This window comes from Psittacula echo (assembly GCF_963264785.1).
Source record: "Psittacula echo genome assembly, chromosome: 5".
Taxonomy (NCBI): Eukaryota; Metazoa; Chordata; class Aves; order Psittaciformes; family Psittacidae; genus Psittacula; species Psittacula echo.
Genome location: NC_137739.1, coordinates 54,858,677 through 54,872,613, shown reverse-complemented (window position 1 = coordinate 54,872,613; position 13,937 = coordinate 54,858,677). Strand labels below are relative to the sequence as shown.

The following is a 13,937-nucleotide window of genomic DNA, read 5'->3' as shown; positions in this document are numbered from 1 at the left end:
TTACCCGGGTCCTCCTTCTTGCCCTTTTTGAAGACTGGAGTGACATTTGCTTTCCTCCAGTCCTCAGGCACCTCTCCCATTTCCCAAGACTTGGTAAAGATGTCATCACAACATGTCATGCCCAGTATATAAACTGGGGGCAGCTACCCAGAAGGGCTAGACTACTGCTCGGGTCAGGCTGGGTAACGGTCAGTGGGTGGTGAGCAGTTATATTCTCTTCCCTTGTTATTCCCCTTATCATTATTATTATTGGTAGTAGCAGTACTGATTTATGTTATACCTTAGTTACTGGACTGTTCTTACTTCAACCTGTGGGAGTTAAATTCTTTCAATTCTCCTCCCCATCCCTCCAGGAGCGGGCAGAGGAAGAGGGAGGAGTGAGAGAGCGGCTGCGTGGTTCTGAATTATTGACTAGGTTTAAACCACGACAGTCACTTAATTGGAACAGCAGAGGAGTTCAGCTATTTGCTCACACGCGCATTTTTGAAGAAGGCAAATGAAATGTCACATTGTCGTGGTTTAAGCCCAGGCCGTAAATCAGAACCACGAAGTCCACTTCCCCCCCCCCCCCCCCCCCTTTCTTCCCTCCACTCCTGGAGACTGAACCCAGGACACACATTGTATCCAGAAAAACCCCTCACAGTGTTATCCATAGTCTTGATCACACTTCAACACCCTATGAAGCCATAACTACTTCACCAAGACACCCCCAGATAAGGTTCTGGGGAAGACTTGCAGAAAACAAAACAAGAACAAAAAAAAAAAAAAAAAAAAAAAAAAACAAAACAAAAAAAAACAAAACAAAAAAAAAAAAAAACCCACCAAAAATAAACAAACAAACAATCAGTACAGCATAGCTTTTATTTTTTGCTAAATTTTCATAATAGCAGAAGCAGGATACTGAGTGAGAATTGATGAGAACCTGAGGTTAACTGATGAGGACCACCATCTGAGGTTGAAAACCTCTCTGGTGTATATGGTCACACTCAGAAGTGTTTCTGAAGATGTGTCAGGATATTAAAACTTGTGAGAACCACAGAATCAAACTCAGTGAGAAATCAGAGAAGAGCTTTAAGCATTTGAATAATTACTAGAAACTTCAAAACGTTGCTAGAGGTATCCAGATAAGAAGCTTCACTTGTCCTGGAGAAGATGCATGACATGGCATTTACATGCCACATTTCATGGGGATTAAAGGCTGTTGGCAGAAACCACAGCTCATGTCCAGAATGTGTCTTGAGCTAAGTAAGAAACAATCCTTATACAATCGTGTCATCAATTTAGTTAGGTCCTAAAGTTTCCAAGTTGAGTGAAATGTAAGAGTTATGAAAATCGTAAGATGCGCATTAGAAGTCCTGCTGAAAGCTGGTTGGGTATTTGAAATGGAAAACTGTTACTGACTTGCCTTGGAGTTGGAGTTGTTCCACATTAATCAGGACCAGTTATAAAGAGTAAAAAGCTGTGAAGGGATGCTGGTCTCAGTCTCATTTAAGCATGTAAGGATTTTGTACCTCTTCTCTACTCATCACTTCCATACCACTTATGGGGATTTATAATTTCTAGTCTCAAATCAGGAAAACACTCTCAGTCAGCAGAAAACCAGGAAAGCGCAAGTTTAAGCTTTTGGAAAATACGTAGAACAAAAGCAGGAGGACAAGTGAGGTCAGACTCTTCTTTACAGAAGTATGAGGAAATGAGAAGCAGAGCTGTGAAGACACTGAGAAGACACTGAACACACATCTACAACACGCTAAGGTATGTGCAGTAATCAGGAAGCTAAAATGAAGGCTCCAGGACACACAATGTGTAAAGAGGCCTTTCACCCCAAGCACCTATTTCTGTAAAGAAAGAATAGGTTCTGCAGAGCAAATGGAAATTCTCTACCCATTACTTCAAAAATAACTAACACTTTCCACACCAACATCAAACTCATTTTAGCAACCCAACTAATACCAGGGCTAATACCCTGGCTAGCTTGACTTTGTTTTTATTCCAAAAGAGTCTCTTTCCACCTTGTGACAGAAGCTGAGTGGACTTCAGCTTGTTCAAACACCAGCTTCCAACGTTTCCTCCTTGTAAGGACAATATTCCCAGATCAGTATTTCTCTACCCCAAATGTAATTGAAAGGAGGAGAAATAAAACACGCAAGAGCTTCCAAAACCACAGCCTCCACATAAACAAGAAAGCATACGGTAGGAGAATGAGGAGAGCAGAACTGCTGATTATTTTAAGTGACATGACCAGGTAAATTTAGATTCCAGGGCTGAAGCTCTGAGACAATTTGCACAAACTTAAATAAATAAATAAACGTGAAACTAGGCAGACCCCTACAACATGAAACATCTTCATGACTTAGCAGGCTATCAACACGGAGTGACCACAGACAACAAGACACAGTCTCAGCTCTAGTGTTTGCTATTTAGTACAGCCGTTCTGAAACTATAGCACCTTAAGGAAGAATCCAGAGAGTTTCCTAAGCCCTTTTAAGTCATGGCAGAGCCACAGAACTCAGTAAACATATAGGAAAACATGAACTGCAGAGGACTGTATAAACTCTTAGGTAATTTTGGAAAACTTTTTTTTGAGATTAATTTGGAGAGGAGAAAAACGCAACCGAAGAGATACTCTTCCTAACTTCATTACAGGTTTTCCTATTCTGAACACCCACTCAAGGGCCTGGGAAAAGCCAAGCAAAGGATGCCTGGGATCTGTGGGAACACAGCACCATCTCGTGGAGTGAAGGGAAGACGTATAAGAAGCAAGGGATAAGTATTTCAGTATTTCAGACATCTGCAGCTTGGCTTTTCGACAGCCTGCTCTTCTAAAAGGTTAACAAATCTATCGAATTTGCGTTTTATAAAAAAAGTTCACTGCAGATCTATAATGAACAAATGAACAAACAACTCCCTATTTTTATCTCTTGAACATAAACACTGGGGGCCTCTTCATAAATAGAGTGTGGGCAGACAACCATCTGTACTGAATGCTATTTGCCAGCAGGCCTAGTGCAGCTGTGAGCACCCTTTTCTTGCAAGTCTGAATCTCCTGTGCTCAAGGTGAGCAAAGAACACAAATCTCTGAATACTAAACTTGCCAGGACTAAAGACCTCTATTTTCATCTACTCAGTACTAGAAAATAAGAAATTTTCTAGATTTAAAGAAAATAAGAAATTTTCTAAATTTAAAAGAAGTTTAAAAATCCCTTTTCTATTTAGAAGAAAAAAGAAACTCAGAAAGGCAGGTATTCCACCCTTTCCATTTTTTTTAATCCCAAACGTGGATGTATGCTTACAGAGCACCTGAGTGCACAACTTCAATTACCCAGCTGGTTCACATCTTACTGGTCATAAATAAGAATTTATTGGCACCAGTGAAAGCATGAAAATCTAGTTAGTTTCTACGCAATTGACTGACCTTAGTTAAAAATTCATCTCTGCAACAGAAAGCATTTAAGTGCCCTGAGTTCTAAAGGAGGCAGGCAAAGGCAGAGGTCTCCACATACGAGGATGCAGTTGATTTTACTTTCTGCTCCATCCTAAGTATCGTGCTATACGTAGCTCCACTTTAGCAAATACATCCAACTTTACTCTTATTTTGTCCTGGTCTCCAGGATGAAATTTGTGTAAAACAAGAACCATTATGATATTCTGACTATGCATTTTTAATAACTCCCATAGTGAGTTTATTACAGGTATCTCAGATATGATATTTGGGCTAAGCATGTTCTCTCATGTGCCTAAATTATGTTTAAGTGTCTTGATCTATCAATCTTTCATTACATGAGCCATCAGTAGCAATTCTACAGCCAAGTGGGGTTAGGATGCTACCCCTGAAACAAGACACAAAATTCTTGTCCAAAGTGTCTATCAGAAGTATCTCTATTTCATCAGAATGAGCTAAGGGATTTATGCCTCCAGCCTTTTCCAGTTGGGAAAAATGCAGAATAAATTCACCATTGGTAACAAGAAAGGAAAAAAAAAAAAAAAAAAAAAAGGAAAACAAAATACAGGCTGTGTTTTTTTGGTTCTTTTTTTTTTTTTTTAACAGCCAGTACAAACACTGAACTCCTACAATTTGTGTTTAAACAATGGGAAGCACAGACGACAGTTCTCAGCATTCAAGTAACTGTAGCAAGATGAATTCTCAGAATATTCTCCATGCTGCAGCATCATGTAAAGAAATCTAGGCTAACACTAAATTCAAGCATGCAGGATTAACATGGTGTCCTATGTGGTCTAACACACCATGCGAGTGTGTGCAACTCAGCAATACAGCAATTCTTCAGACAAGTACTTCACGTATCTATGTATGGCACCTTATGTACCATATATATATCCTGCACAGCTGAAAGTCCTGTTACAAGACACCAACATCATGCCCCATAACTGCATGTTTTCTGGTGTCAAATGTTCTGCCCATTGACCTCAAGATTGATATTGGTTATCTCTCTCTCTCACACATGCTCCCTTGACCAGATTTTCTCTTGCTCCATACCACATAGCTGTAGTGCCTACAACCATTTGCCAGCAGTCAGATCCACAGCCACTGCTTCTGAGAACTTTTGCTCTTTCACACAGAGGAAGGGCTTAAGAGCTAGGTCTGCTCAGTTCATTTTGCACTTGTAACACAACCAACCCAGTGTTACAACAACAAAGCAGAAAAATGAGTCTTTGCTGATGTCAGCAATAATGCAGCCTTCTATAATGTGCAGTTGGCTTCAATCCATAATTCAAACTCTGATTCACAGGCACTTCTCAGGACAGTCTGCATTTCCAAATATTTCCAAGTGAAAGACATCTGACTGCTGAAGTCTCCCACTAGTAAACAGAAATTGCAATATTAGCTCTCTCTTCAGCTTTTTGTGGTCTTCAATTATGAGAATATCTGTGACAGATGAACTATTAAAGACCCAGATGCTTCTAAGGGACCTACAAACTGTATGATGGATGGCTTGTGATATTGCTATCTATCTTCATCATTTGCCTGAGGTCAACAGGGCAGAAATGTAACAGACAGAAGGTCCTTAAGGGCAATCTGAGGAGGAAAAAAAAAAAAAAAAAAAAAAGAAGAAATACGACAGCTATGGGAAGCCAACAAACCTGACATTCACTGTGCCCAAGCACTGCAATTAAGCTTCAGAGACAAGAGGAAGAACAGAACTCCAATCATACTTTCTTCAAAATCAACACACCAGAGTCTCTCTTGAAGAAGACATTGCTTATGTTTGGCAAGTGTAATATTAAGGCCAGAGTCTAGTCAAGACACCCTGGTCTAGAGGTTAGTAGTATTATCTGAGACAATCACAACTACTCACAGATTGAGGCTGGAGGCTTCTGAACAAAAGCACAATGTAAAGATGAGACAACTCTGCTTTCCTACAGAGGGACTAATTTTCTACTCTCTTTCCCAATCCTACTCAAGATCATTCTCTTGAGCACCCTGCTTCCACTAGAAACATCCTGAAAGGCAGCTCACAGGCCAGGAAGGCTACCACAAGTTCACCCTGCTTATCTCCTACACAGAGGTCTAGGAAGAGCCTCAGGGAGTCACAGCACACCTACTAAATCATAAACCTCTAGACCTAGGAGGGTGAACTAACTTAGGTCACACTTTTAAACTAAGATTGTCTTCTTTCTCAGGTTTTTAAACTTTTTCTGTTGATTTTCAAGTTAAATTAAACATTTTGATGCAGCCAACAAATCCTGAACTTTGTTTTGAAAATTATGACATCCCACTTTTGAGCAGCCCTGTAGAGAAGGACTTGGGGGTGTTGGTCTATGAGAAAATGAACATGAGCCAGCACTGTGTGCTCGCAGCCCAGAAACCCAACTGTATACTGGGCTGCATCAAAAGGAGCGTGACCAGCAGGTCGAAGGAGGTGATCCTGCCCCTCTACTCTGCTCTCATGAGACCCCACTTGAAGCACTGTGTGCAGTTCTGGTGTCCTCAACAGAAGGACATGGAGCTGCTGTAGCAAGTCCAGAGAAGAGCCACGAGGATGATCAGGGAGCTGGAGCACCTCCCATATGAAGACAGGCCGAGAAAGTGTGACTGTTCAGCCTGGAGAAGAGAAGGCTGCGTGAAGACCTAATTTCTGAAGGGGATCTACAAGGATTCCAGAGAGGGACTCTTCATTAGGGACTGTAGCAATAGGACAAGGGGTTTAAACTTAAATAGGGAAAGCTTAGGATAGATATAAGAACAAAATTCTTTACTGTGAGAGTGGTGAGGCACTGGAACAGGTTGCCCAAGGAAATGGTGAATGCTCTGTTCCTGGCAGTGTGTAAGGCCAGGTTGGACAGGGCTTTGAGCAACCTGGTCTAGTGCAAGCAAGGTGTTCCTGCCCATGGCAGGGTGGTTGGAACTAGATGATCATAAGGTCCTTCCCAACCCTAACCATTCTGTGATTCTTTTATTTATTTCAGAATTATTCTAAGGTTTTCACTGAAATATGCAAAAGTTTTGCTTGCTTTAAGTGTCCAATTTTCACTGATTAGTCTACCACTCAAGAAAATTTAGCCAGTTCTGTGTGCACCTAAGAGTTGAAATGAAGTAACATCCACAGATTTGGAAGCTTTTCTTCTGTGCACAACCATTAGCTAACTGGGGTTTCAGTTAACACCCCCCAATAGCATTCATGTCATTTGATTATTCTTGGGTTCTTTTACTGAAAAGCCTATTTCCTGCCACAATCAGAGAAATTCCTTTGTGGCTCAAAATCTCCAAGGACAGCAAAAGGTAACTGAAGTCCCAGGCTCCACTCCCAAGTGTTTGTGGAGGCCTCCAATGTTAGCACGCACTGAAACACCTCCATAAAGATTATCAAATCCACCAAAAAAAATCCTTCCCCTTGCAAAGCTTGTTTCACAGGTACCCAAGCCGCCAGTTTCAGTCTGCCCCTCAGGGATCATTATTAAGCTAACCAGAATTAAGATCTTGCATCTACTCCCCAGTGTTCCACAGCTAAGATTATTACACCAGCTGCTGGGTAACAAGATTGCAGTATAATAAAGATATGTCCCTATACACAGCTAAAGTCCAGGGAGAATCTCCTTCAGAACCCCTGACTTCTCTTGCCTTTGTTCTTCTGTTAATAATTTCCATTGCAAAAATCAGGATAAACATAGAAGATGTCTCTGTCTCTTTCTCTCCCTACCCATCCTATCCTCTTATAAGTGTTACTGTAAACAAACTCCAGTCCGTATAATATGAAGACCAACTTCAACCTCCATCTGTCTGTTATCAGTCATTAACACAGGCTCCTCTTTGCAAACTGTTTTCTATGTAGATAGGCTGAGAAATAAACAATACTCACCTTGAGGGCCCTACAGAAACAAGAAGGCAATACAGCATGTGTTACAACAGACAAGTCAATGCTGTCTAGGAAAGCACTAAGTGAACCTTATCAGACCTTATTAACACCATTGCACTCAGACACACATCAGACTTAGAGCAATGGATCAAAAGCACAGATATCTATAAAGACAGGAGAACACACAAAACACAGTTGTGGCAAAAAACGGACTAGATTATCGCAAGCCAGAATTTCTATGAAGGACATTAGGCCCAATATAGGAAACAGTTTTAATAATCCATAATGTCAGTTATGGCAGATTCACAGAGGAACAGAGGCAACCATGAAAGCCACCTATGATTTTATCAGGATTGGTGACTGGAGCATCCTGTTGCAGATCAACAGCTGAAAGATTACCAGGCTTTTGCAAGGGTTTTTCCCTTCTCTGCAGAAGCACAGGTACCATCTGCATATCATGTGGCACCTAAAATGCCTCATGCTGATGAAACCATAGCTGGTGTGAGATTTGTCTAGAGTACTTGCGCAATACAACTGAGGATAGAAGTTGCATAGCATTATGGGGGGGGGGGGGGAATCCACTTCAAATAATGGTCCTTAAGCTCAGGGTGACTTCTGCCTACAAAAATCCAACACTACATACACTTGCCATCAGCTTCCAAATTCAGTACTGTACAATCTTCTGTAGAGAAGCTGATATACGAAAAGAACCTTTAAAGAGTAAAATTGATGGTTGAAACCTATGTTGGTGTTTTTCTGAGTTTTTACATTTACTGCTTCTTAAAACAAATACAAACATTTACAGGATGTTACAAGGAAAAGGCTACATTTAAAAATAACCAAATCCTTGTTACATTTCACCATTTAGAACACTTAATTTATTAACTTACATTTAGTGTAAGTATTAGATGTGCTTAGAGATCAGGAGCAGCGAACGGAGCTTGAGGTGACAGAATAAGCAGAGACTCCTATTTTGCTGTACCACATTTCTGTTACTGCTTTCAACTAACATCTGTGTGTTACCAGAAGTCACACCCTGGGTGTGCCATTTCTGAAGGAACAGTTTCAGAGGTCAGCACTTTCATGGGGCAAAATACCCAGGACACAGTATCACTCAGCTATTTACAACATGAAAAGTGATAATTATTGCATGACTACCAAGAAGTACCATGTAAAAAAATACAGTCAAAGAGAGCAGAGATCACATGGAACAAAATTATGGCAAAAGCCTTCTGTTCCATGTTGGCACAAAGCTGCTGAGCAGTGTCAGGAAGAGAATTAAGTAACTGCTTAAACTCCCCAAAGGTTGATAACAGAAGCTGTAATCACTGCCACCTGTAAAAAGTCTCTCTCCTCCCACCCTACTGAAGTCTGTAGTATGGCTGGACCATAGTTTATGTGCTGACAGCAGCCAGGTGTGCACAGACATCAGTGACTGATTGCAGCTCTCATCCTAAATGCTCCTTCTGCCAAGCTGTTGAAGCAATTGTAATTAAATTACTCACTAGAGACCTAGCTGCATTTTGGGGATCACAAAAAGATAAAAGTTGGTTATCTTTCACAACTGAAAAAAAAGGAAACACTTTTCTGCCAGGGCACCTTGAGAAGTTGAAAGGTGCAGAAGCAGCAATTCCAAAAAAGCACCTGTCACACAAATTCCCTCTTGCTCACCTAAAACAGGGACACCCAAATTCCTCCCCCTCGTGTTGACAACACTACCCACCCATTCTGGATAACTCCCAAAGGAAACATGGGGCAAGCAAGCTCTTGATCTGCAGCCTCATCTGATGCCTTACAGCTGCTACTCAAGCAACGGAAAGTGCCTTGCAGTACACAGAAAAGCAACAAGCATTCTTAAACCACTCAAGTGCCAAAGCAATTATGTAGTGGGTTATTACTACACATCAGAAAAGTGCATGAAAGCAAACAATGATAAGAAGGGTAAAAGCAGGGTTCACAACCCAAATCACATCATGTACTAAAGTGCTCAGTTGCATTTTCCTTCCCTTTTATCCCAGCTCTCAGAGGATGAGTTCATTCAGAGACAGAAGATACCAAAGGCTTACAGCAGGATCTGGAAATGAGCCATCAGACAGAAAACACTAGTTATAGTAGAGTGCATGTAAAAAGGCACTGAGTAAATGAGGGCAAAGCATGAGGAGCGAAGTAAGAAGTAGGCAGGGTGCCTGACCTGCTGTAATGAAGTATGATTCACTCAAGATAAATCAGAGGCGACTCTTGCTTCATTGTAGGGCGGGTGTCTCTGTAGTATCAAAGGCAAATCCCTAAGCATGCTGATATTTAAACAGCTGACTGGTTTAGCCATGCATGACTAATGAAGTCTATGCAGATTTATTTTCTACACACTAGCAACCTCTTGCTCTCTGACTCAGTAAGTGATAAGCTGGGCATATTAGAAATGAATGGGTGATAATTAAACATGAACAATGAAGAGGGTTTCTGCAAGTAAATCAAGCTAAGCATGCTAGCACTGACAGCAAGGAAGGTCATGAAGTCTGGACAAAAGTTGGCCCACTTGGAAAAGAGCACAAAACACTGAGGGAGAGGAAATAGGGTCCATCTCCTAACTGGGTGTCTGAATCCTGCCATGCAGAGATCTGTGACTGCTCAATGGTGCAGACAAAATAAGTGCGGAGCACAAATGGCTCGTGAGCACATCAGAATAAAGCCATCACCATAAAGCATCAGTTCCTGCGGTAGCCATTTGCCCTGCTAGCACTCTCTTCTAATGACTATTGTGCCATTGTATTTAGGCAGGGGTGATGAAAGATGGTTCTGCCAATGCCTTTTTGCAACCTAGTCTACAGACTATGCTCCAGAAGCATCAATCCACTTTGGTACTCTTCCACCACTTACTTACATGGGGTGGGGTGGGTAAGAAGGAAATGGATTAGTAGAAGAGGGATAGGTCTGCTTTGACATCTCTGGCATCTCACTTAGAACACATATGAGGCAGAGGTCAACTTCAGTCTTCCTTATCCAACCCCAAGTGCTCTGTGCTTTACTGCAGATTATTGGTCTTAGACTCATTCTGCTAATTTTAATAGCCTTCCTTTTTCAGTCAAGTAAAAAAAGAGATTTTGGCTAGTAAGCCTCACTATGATTACAAAAACCAAAGTTATCAACAGCTTTTCCTGTGACAGTGTTAAAGTAATGACAAAAGAGCAAAGTTACCACGACTCCCTTTCCCTCTAACGCTTCCCTCCTCCAAATGCGATTCACAGAAAGACAGTAGAAGCATATAGGTTATGCATTGCATGGAAAGGGATCTCAGAAGAAAAATATGACTTACTGCACAGAAAGAACAATAGCTGTGTGTACTATATCCCCTCCAGACACAAACTGAGTCACACTTAACCCAACAGTCAAATTGGAAGGTTAGAGTATTTCTTTGCCTTTTCAACAGGCTCTTTTAAAAAGCATGAGGACTGGAAGCGTATGAAGACACACACACAAGAGGATACACAAAAATGAGCTGCCTTTTCTTTTTACCAATCAAATGGAAAACTTGTCTTTAACCCAGGTGGATATTACAACCCAGGGTTTAAAAATAAATGAATAAGTAACCCACCTAAAAAGACAATCAATATTAAACAGATGGACTTAACTGTTTAAAAAAAGCTGTTTGAAAAAGTGCTTTATACTCTGCCTGCACTAGTCATTGCTGCAGCTTGATCTTTTACAGACAATACATACTTCTGTTAGCCTGGTAGTTTCTCCTGGAAAGCCTAACCCTGAGTGCTACCCATCTGCATGAGACACTGAGTAACAAGCAGTGCTTTCTATGATCTAGTTTGAAATATATATAACATTCTCATTAGCTAGATTGCTCAAACCTTTTTTTTATACATTCTGTCTGTGTAGGAAAGATTATGTCTATGTTTGACCAGATAGAGAACAACATGAAAAAGTTAAAGAACCTGTAAAGCTCTTTATAAGACAACAGTTTAAATATATGCTGTATCTCATCTCAGGTAACTTGGAGCCTTCAAGTACCATGTTTTCATTTGTGGTGAAGAACAGTAACAGGACAAAGATCACTCCAGATGCAAGATGATTCATTAACATGTTCATTAAATTGTAAGTCTAATATCGTATCTGCCTAAGCTACAGTTTGACACGACAAAGTTGTTTAACATTCCTCTGTGTATCAACCTCAGTATATTAATGCTGATTTACTACATCTTACAGCAACAAACAAATTCTAAAACCAGGTTGGAATCCGAGATCTATCAAATGTAATGCTGGAATGATAAAAACACCTCTAAAGATTGAAAAAAATGAACCACTTCAAAAAATGAAGATTGGATCTTAAATGGCAAGGAGAATGGATCCAGCATATCCCAAATAGTACCATTGGTTCTAACTTCTTTATAGGTGTTAGCACTGGCTAGTATGCAGGGCACAACTTCAAATTCACTTTTGTACAACAGACCTTCTCAAATAAATTTGAGGGCATGGGGTGTTTGTGGGGGTTTTTTGTTGTTTTCGACTTTGAACATTGGTGTAAGAAGTGATACAACTCAAAGTGAAGCATATTAAAATTGAATTTATGCCCCATAGCTTCCATTAATTTTTCATTCTGAGGAATCTTGATTCCTACAGCGTAAATAACATCTGAAACAGAGCTATACAACAGCTAAAAATGAAAGTTGTATCATCTCAACTAAGGATTTAAATCTTCGTCTTGTTACACAATACCAGTGAATGTAGAAACATGTCTATAGGTGTTTGACTTGCATCTCTGGAACCTGTGCTTCTCCTTCACCTTCACAGGTTGCATCTGATTTGGAAAGCTTAATGGCAAAAAATTAAAAGCGAAAACATATTGGCACACAAAACTTTCTTGAGTACTGATAAGACTGGAAAACTTTGTAAAGTTTACCCTAGCAATAAAAAGAAGCAAATACCAGCAGTGCCATTTATCTATCTCAGAGGCACTGAAATATTCTGCGCCAAACACATGGAAACACAAATTTTCCAGTGCGAATGCCTGAACTGATGAACAGAAATGGAAAGACAAAATATATTCACTAAGTCCTCCTTTTGCTACTGTTTCCATTGTGTAAACCTAATCCTGTTCTACTGACTTCAATATTCCATATTTACATCAGTAGGAGACCACAATTTGCTCATAAAATAGAAATAGCTATCTACTAAATTAATACAGTTAGACTCCTGTGGCAAAACAAAACAAAACAAAACTCTACCACCAAAAAGCCTGATGCATTTCTAAATATTAGCAAGGCTTCAGGTTACACAAAAGTTATCTCCCCCCTGCCATTACTTGCACTAAGATCCAGTTTAAAGAACATTTAATTCAATTACCATGCAAGTGCCTGCATTTCCATTGGACTCGGGTATAATAGCAACCATATCTAACAGATAGGAACAGGAAGGAAGCCTTCTCCTTCTATACAACCCACACTTCATCACTTCCATCATGCAAGCAGGAGCAGAACTATGTCTTCAATTTCCTGATATATTGCAAACATGACAAAAATCCCAAACAAACAAACAAAAAAGATGATATACTCACTTTTTGAAGATCCTGGCTGAAGACCCGTTGTGTTCCAGGAGTCCACGTGACTTACCTCTCTGTATCATTTTGAAATGCACATCCTCAGGTGAGCAGTTATAAATCACCAGTCAGGCCTGACATTGGGAAGTTGACTACTATGTCACCCACTTCACCCCCTCATAACAAACTCCCATCTCTACTCTGCATGGTTTTCTGCTGCTAGTTCTAAAAGCAGCAAGGAATCCCAAGTTACAGATACACGAACTTGGCTTTCTGACACTTCAGAGCCTGCTTCAAGTCATTAGCAATGGCATAACAAGGGCACTGAGACATTCTGGATCCGTGAAATTCAACACATTAGAAACAAAACTGACAGTATCGATAATCTCTTCAGAGATTTCCTGGGCATGTACTTAAATGCAGCCCAACAGGATTGAAAGTAGCATTTCCTTTACATAACAGCTTTATTATGCGCTGTGCTGCTTGGTCTAAAAAGAATGACTGAACAAGTAGTGTGAGAATGGGAAACTGGGTGTCCAGCTGACAAAAGCAAACCAAAACAGAAGTGCAGAAAACTGGAGCCAAACGATGAAATGTTTCTTCAGTGCCCAAAGGGGTCACTCTGGATTTCAAAAGAAACCAAAACCAGATATGGCATTACCAGCCTATAAATCTGTGTTTGCAGTACCTTTCTCATACAATCCCTGTCAAAGTATGAACACTGACAGATCTTTCCAATATTTGTTTGTGAGAACTATGCTGGGAGAAAGAGGACATCAATGCAGGTAACACCACATTTTGTGAATTACTTGGAAAAACAGGCTTTTTGGCCTTCAGCAGAAACAGACTGTCACCACGTCAAACAGCTTGTCATATGCACTATCAATTCAGCCATATCTCAGACTTCTAGGGGAAGTGTTGCAGATATGACAGTGCTGTGGCACCAATATTGTGCAGACCTTGCTAGTACCACTAATAAAGTCTACCACAAATACCCTTAATGAAAAGCAGCAGCTTGTGAGATGCAGGTGGTCAGAGTGAACTATAAGTATTTTCTGCCTTAAAATTTACAGACGCAGTAA

At 40.4% G+C, this 13,937-nt stretch overlaps 1 protein-coding gene across 3 annotated transcripts in view; it reads right to left on the bottom strand.

Moving 5' to 3' along the window:
* Positions 1-13,937, bottom strand: part of NRXN3 (neurexin 3) — a gene marked incomplete at both ends in the record, with an annotated part of 1,004,347 nt that overhangs the window by 567,139 nt on the left and 423,271 nt on the right. The window lies entirely within an intron of this gene.